Raw genomic sequence first — 6994 nt, 5'->3', positions numbered from 1 at the left:
GAGCGACTGAACTGATTGAACTGACCAGGGCTATTGACTTCCCTGGTGGTTCAGATAGTAAAGAATCTGCCAGTGCAGGAGACATGTGTTCGATCACTTGGTCACAAAGATCTTCTGAAGAAGGAAATGGCAACCCACTCCAGTATTCTTGCCTGGGAAATCTCCTGGACAGAGGAGCCTGGCAGGCTACAGTCCATGAGATTGCAAAGAGTCAAGACATGACTGAGCATGCACGCACTAGGGCTCTTAGGTCTAGGCCCTCTGGTGGACAGATGTGTTCGTACACACACCAATGTACTTTTTTAGCTTGGTTTTATAAATTATGTAAACAGATCACAGAAAAGTTAAGCAAACTTGTCCAAAATCACAATGCTCATAAGTAGAGGATATGAGAGGTAAAAATAATAACAGATCTACTGCAAAACCTAACATGGGGAAGCAACTGCTTTACACATACAAGTTAGCAGAACAATAAGCCACTATAGACACTCCTTTTGGGAAATAACTGGAAGTCTGCAATAATACCCACTATAATAACCACAGTGTACTGAACATCTACTTGAGCACTGGGCCCACAGTAGCTTCTTTATTCCTAACATCACTGCAAGGTGGATACTGATAGACACTCTATAAACCATAGAATCGATGATCAAAAAAGCTAAGTGACTTCTCCAAGACCATACAGCTAACTGACAGAGCACGCAGTTGACCTCAGGAACGTCTGGATTCCTTGTGGTCCATGCTTATTCCACCATATCAATATTTTCCAAAATTTATTTTAGGTAAAACATAAGTAAGCTTCTACTTTAATAGTCATACGTTTATTTTTAATGTATCTCTAAGCATGTATCAAACCCAGAATCTCACAGAAAATATTGCATAGAATGAAGATGTTATGTAAATTAAATTTATTTAAAGAAAAATGTATTAATATGAAATAAATAATAGTAGAGGTGGTCTAAGCTATAGCAAAAATTAAGGTGGTCCAAAAATGTCTGAACTTTGGGGAACACGATACTGTAGTAACAGCGTCATTTTCAGTTACACCATGAAATTAGGGTCATACAGGCTGCAGAAAGAACAACAGACTAAGAGCCTTGGATCTAGGTTTTAGCACCAGATGAGTCACCATTACCTTTATGACCTCGGGCATTTCATTTGCTTTCTCAGGGTCTCAGTTTCCTCACCTGAAAATAAAAGAGACAGTAGTTTAGTTAATATAACTTTTTTTAAAGCAACTTGGTAAAGATATCTAGAAAAATAAAACTGTTCTTAACTTTGGACACAGTAATTCCACTTGTGTTCCCTAACACAGAAATCCAACATGTGGAAAACAGTTACAAAGAAATTTATCAATATCTAAAAATAAAACAATCTAAATATTCAGCAGTGAGAGAGCACTTAGGTAATCTGAAGTGCGTATACTTGCGAGTGTTATGAAGTCATTTAAAATGTCTGTTTTGGGGACTTCCCCGGTGGTCCAGTGGCTAACACTCCACAATCCCAATGCAGAGGGCCGGGATTCCATCCCTGGTCAAAGAACTAGATCCCACATGCTGCAACTAAGAGTTTGTAACTGAAAAAAGATCCCACCGTGCTGAAACGAAGACCAACCAGTGAAGCCAAACGAAAAAAAAATTTTATTTTAAAAAGTCTGTTATCAATGTTGTAAGACAACACAGGAACAAGCTTACAAAGTGAATAAAAAGGAAAATGTTCACATAGTGTGGCTATCACTATATTTAAAAAGTCATACACACACTAAAATTCCAACAGTTGGCAAGAGTAAAGATTTTTATTTGGACTTTACAAATTTTCTCTAATATAGTTAAAATGAAAACGTTAAAAATGAAAAAGAAAACTCCTCAGTGAAAGGGTTCCACTCATGATCTCCAAGATTACCTCTGACTCTAATATTCTGTGGGTTGTCTCTGTAACCAGAAGTAGAGGTCAGACGAGAGTAAAATATTAGAAAAGTTTAGATGGCAGGGGCCATGGCTGTTGAAATTAACACCACTCAAAACAGCATGTGAAAACACTTGGAAACAAGCACTTGGAGAAATGATGTAACACTCTCCATCTGTTTGGCAGAAAGGGCACGAGTCTGGGATCAGGAGGGCTGGATTGAACCAGAGGCTACTCTAAGGGCCCTCTCCAGACAACGTGTCCATCTGCTTATCAGACATTTACCACGCGTCTACCGTGTGTCAGCAGCCACGTAGCTGAGTGACTATTGAGTTATCGGTTCAGCATCTAGTGAGGGAGAAAGATTTTTAGTTTGCTACACTTGCCCATAACAAAATACCACAGACTGTCAGGCTTAAAACAACAACTTATTTCCTCACAACTCTGACGACTGGAAAGCTCAAGATCAAAGTGTCAGCAACTTTGGTTTCTTCCAAGGACGCTCTCCTTGGCTTACAGATGGCCATCTCCTTGCTGTTTCCTCACTGGTCATTCCTCTGTGCATGGGCATGCCTGGTGTCTCTTTGTGTGCCCATATCTCTTCTCCTTATAAGAACTCCAGTCAGATTGGAATAGAGCCCACCATAAGGGTCTCATTTTAACTTAATCATCTCTTTAAAAGGCCCTATCCTCAAATACAGACTTTCTGAGTTATTAAGGGTTACGGCTTCAAAGAATTTTAGGGGGACAGAATTCAATACATAACACATTTCAAACAACAAGCTTTAAGTGTGATTGTACAATGATAGTTGTTTAGTTGCGAAGTGGAGTCCAACTCTTTACAACCCCATGGACTGTGGCACGCCAGGCTTCCCTGTCCTTCACTATTTCCCAGGGTTTGCTCAAATTTATGGCCGTTGAGTTGGTGATGCTATCTAACCATCTCATCCTCTGTCTTCATCTTCTCCCAATCATCTTCTTTTGCCGTCAATCTTTCCTAGTATCAGGGTCTTTTCCAATGAGTTGGCTCTTTGCATCAGGTGGCCAAAGTACTGGAGCTTCAGCTACCGTATTCAAATACAGTAGGGAACCATGCGAAGGTATAATTCAGTCTGGCAGGAAATATGAACAACTCCTGTACAGAGGAAGCATCATCTGGACCCAATTGCAGCTCCAGAATACCTAAAAAACATCACCTTAGTTGTCATAAAAAAATATTTTAGGTCTTACAAGACGGGCATAAGAGAGCATCAGGTGATAAGACAGACTTGAATAGAGACAAAAAGAGGAATGGATTTGTTCCAGAGGAACAAAGGTAAATACCAACTCCTAACAGTTGAACTGGGACTATGGATTCAAATACAACAAAACATGGAGGTCAGGTGAAGTTCCTGACTGGTTAACAGAATAATCTACTCCTTGCTCTCATTCCTTAAGTCTTCAGGATTTTAATGTATGTAGGAGGGAATCTTAATAGGGGGAGAATGTAAGGTCTTGATTAACCCCTACTTTTCCATCCAGAAATCATTCTTTCTCCACCTACTTCTAGGTAAGCTTTTCTCTAAGTCAGATTTTAAACTTCAATCCCTTATCCATTTAAAATACTCCTCTCTTGGATGTGAAGAAAATGGAACCCTCCTACACTGTTGGTGGGAATGTTAATTGGTACAGCCACAGTGGAAAACAGTATGGAGGTTCCTCAAAAAACTAAAAATAGAGTTGCCATATGATCTAGCAATCCCACTCCTGGGCATATATCTGGACAAAACTAGAATTTAAAAAGATACATGTGCTATTTACAATAGCCAGGACATGGGAAGCAACCTAAATGCCCTTCCACAGATGAATGGATAAAGAAGATGTGGTATGTATATACAAAGGAATATTACTCGGCCATTAAAAAGATGAAACAATGCCATTGGCAGCAACATGGGTGGACCTGCAGATTGTCATTTACTAAGTGAAGTAAGCCATAAAGAGAAAGACAAATGCCATATGATATCACTTATATGTGGAAGCCAATGACCCGAGTGGACTTATTGACAAAACAGAAACAGGCTCACAGACATAGAAAGCAAACCTATGGTTACCAAAGGGAAAAGGGGGTGGGGGAGGGATAAACTAGGAGTTGGGGATTAGAAGATATAAACCATTATATATAAAATAGACACACAAAAATGTCCTACAGTATAGCACAGGAACCTGTTAGATTCAATATCCTGTAATACATCCTAATGGAAAAGAATACGAAAAAGAATATATTTGTGTGTGTGTATGTATAAAGCTGTATCACTTAGCTGTAGGCTGGAAATTAACACAACATTGTAAACGAACTATACAATTTAAAAACTAAAATAGAGAATTTCCTGGCAGTCCAGGGGCTAGGACTCTGCACCTTCACTGCCAAGGGCCTGGGTTCAATCGCAGATAGGGGAACTAAGATCCTACAAGCCACACGGTATGGCTTAAATAAATAAGATACATATAAAATACTTCTCTCTTGAAGTACCCTAGATCCTTGAGTACAAAGGAAGAGCAATAGAGCTGCGCTAACCCAGAAGCACGGTGATCAGGAACCAAGTCTCTTGGCGCCTTCCCTTTCCAGTGCCTGGAAGTTACCAGTTTCCTTCCTACAGGGGTTGCCAGAGGCCAGAGGGACCAACGCCAGGCTTCTGGGAGGTGGCTCCAAGAAGGAGGCCAAGAATGTGAGTGCAAAAGTCAGTAACAAAATATTGACAATGAGAGTGCACCATCAATATCCCCACTTGCTCTCCTGAATCCCTCTGAGAGCAGAGCAGATATTACCTGAGCTGTCCTCACCCCCTGCCCTCTCCCCCAGCCCATCATTCATTTCTTCCTGAGTCTCATGTAAGAGCCAGACTTCTCCAGGGTTCAGGGGAGCTGGCTGAAGGTCTGGCCCTCTCCCTTACCCTTTTCCCCAACAACCCAGGGCTGCCTTCCAAGAGGTTCCTGGACCCCATCTTCAGCCTAATTTTACTCACAGGCAAGACTGAAACAGAGAGGGAAAATGGCTTAGTTTGAAGTAAAGCAGCCACTAAAAGGCAGACACCTAGGTCTTTTTTTAATGTTTATTTATTTGGCTGCCTCAGGTCTTAGTTGCAGCACACAGGATCTTCATCGCATCATGTGGGAACTTTCATTTGGCAAATGGACTCTCTAGTTGTGGCACACGGGCTCCAGGGCAGGTGGGCTTCAGTAGTTGCAGCATGGGTTTAGTTGCTCTGCAACATGTGGGGTCTTAGTTCCCCAAGCAGGGGTCAGACTGAGTCCTCTGCCTTGCAAGGAGGATTCTCATCCACCGGACCACAAGGGAAGTCCAAAACTATTCACATAAGTTTTATGGATTTCCATTGATATATAACACAGTGTAATAAGATTGGTTAAAGGCACAGAGCAAAACGGGCTTCCCAGGTGGCTCCAGAAGTAGAGCCTGCCTGCCAATGAAGGAGACATGAGATGTGGGTTCGATCCCTGGGTTGGGAAGATCCCCTGGAGGAGGGCATGGCAACCCACTCCAGTATTCTTGCCTGGAGAATCCCATGGACAGGGAAGCCTGGCAGGATTGCAAAGAACAATATGTATAGCACAAGCTCATTTAAGTAAACTATTATGTTTACATACAAAAAGGTATGGAGAACAAAACTATTCTATATAAAATAAATAAGCTTTTACTTTAATTTATCCACTAGATGAGTCTTACTTTTAACATTTTAAAAGCTCTCATTAAAATTAAATTCTAAAAATGTTAACAGCAGTCTCTCCCTTTTCTTTTCACCCTAGGACACCAAAGACACCACAGGAAGCCAACCAAGCCCTCCAGAGCCTTGACAGCAATTTCTCAATGTCAGCTGGCAAGCTTTGCTCTGTCTTTAGAGGCGCTCTGAGACCCCACCCTCCCAATGAAACATTCTGTCAACAAGGCCGTGAGCGCACCTAGAAGATGCTCTTCTTCCACCTCAGGTTCCCCACCACAGTCCCTAGTCCCTAAACCATTCTAGTATTCTCAAAAAAACAAAACATTATCGCCAGAATTACCGTGACCTCTAATGCCTTCTCCTAACAGTCTTTTCCTATGGCCTCTACAGACCCAGGCTTAAGTTTACTTACCTGAAAGAAACCGGGGAAGCCAAGTTTCCTAGCTGGCATCGCCTGACCTTAAATTGAACCAGACAAGTAACCAATTAATATATTTAAATATAATTAGGCACAGTGGTAAAGAATCTGCCTACCACTGCAGGAGACACAAGAGATGTGGGTTTGATCCCTGAGTCCCTGGAGGAGGAAATGGCAACCCTGCTCCAGTATTTTTGCCTAGAAAATTCCATGGACAGAGGAGTCTGGAAGGTTACAGTCTTTGGGGTCGCAAAGAGTCAGACACGCCTGAGAACACACACATGATATCAGAATTATTTCTTTCAAAGAGACCTGGAAATTCACATTCAATCCAGTGAACCCATTTTACTCCGTAAATTCCAAACTTAATCCAGATTCTACACACACCTCTCCCCAATATCATCCTCAATCTCTCTCCCCTACCCAAACTTTTATTTCTTTACTCATTTGAGAAGTCTTTCTACGGTAAAAGCTAGATAGAGCAAAGAAAGAAGTTAAAGTAATAAGTAAGACATTGTCTTAGCAAAGATAATGTAGATTAAAAAAAAACACCTGTCAGTTTCCTAGCACATAAAATGCCTCCAGTATTTATGATTATCATCATCATCATTAATGGTCAAGTGACCCTGTAAGTTTCCAATCTACTACAGAAGATGTATGTACAAAAGCAGAGTTGAAGGCTAGAGAGATGGTGTGGAAAATCTCAAATGCCACTCTGAAAAGGGCTTCAAGTGAAAAAATGAGAGGGCATATTTTTTTGTAACATGGGGATAAAATTATCAGAATGAAAACATAAGGAAATAAAAATGGATTTGGAAGAATGAGTAAAGAGGAAAACATTAAAACAGTGTAGATCCTAGGGATTCCCTGGATATCCAGTGGTTAGGACTTGGCACTCACTGCTGGGGTCCAGGTCCAATCCCTGGTCGGGGAACAAAGATCCTGCAGAGCACTG

The 6994-nt window shown here is 41.2% G+C and overlaps 1 long non-coding RNA gene across 3 annotated transcripts in view; it reads right to left on the bottom strand.

Annotated features, from left to right (window-relative positions):
* Nucleotides 1-262: 262 nt before the first annotated feature.
* The window catches only part of LOC113876455, a 30038-nt gene continuing 23306 nt past the window's right edge, over nucleotides 263-6994 (bottom strand). For 2 of the 3 annotated variants that reach the window (XR_003506492.1, XR_003506490.1), the window contains exons 3-4: nucleotides 6034-6080; nucleotides 263-1187 (exon numbers count right to left, since the gene is read on the bottom strand). This is a non-coding gene — a long non-coding RNA (uncharacterized LOC113876455). Of the gene's footprint in view, nucleotides 1188-1554; nucleotides 3088-6033; nucleotides 6081-6994 lie in introns of those variants that run through there. The other variant, XR_003506491.1, reaches the window with a different exon arrangement.

Source organism: Bos indicus x Bos taurus, chromosome 18, assembly GCF_003369695.1.
Source record: "Bos indicus x Bos taurus breed Angus x Brahman F1 hybrid chromosome 18, Bos_hybrid_MaternalHap_v2.0, whole genome shotgun sequence".
Lineage (NCBI taxonomy): Eukaryota > Metazoa > Chordata > Mammalia > Artiodactyla > Bovidae > Bos > Bos indicus x Bos taurus.
This window is presented reverse-complemented; position numbering and strand designations above follow the sequence as displayed.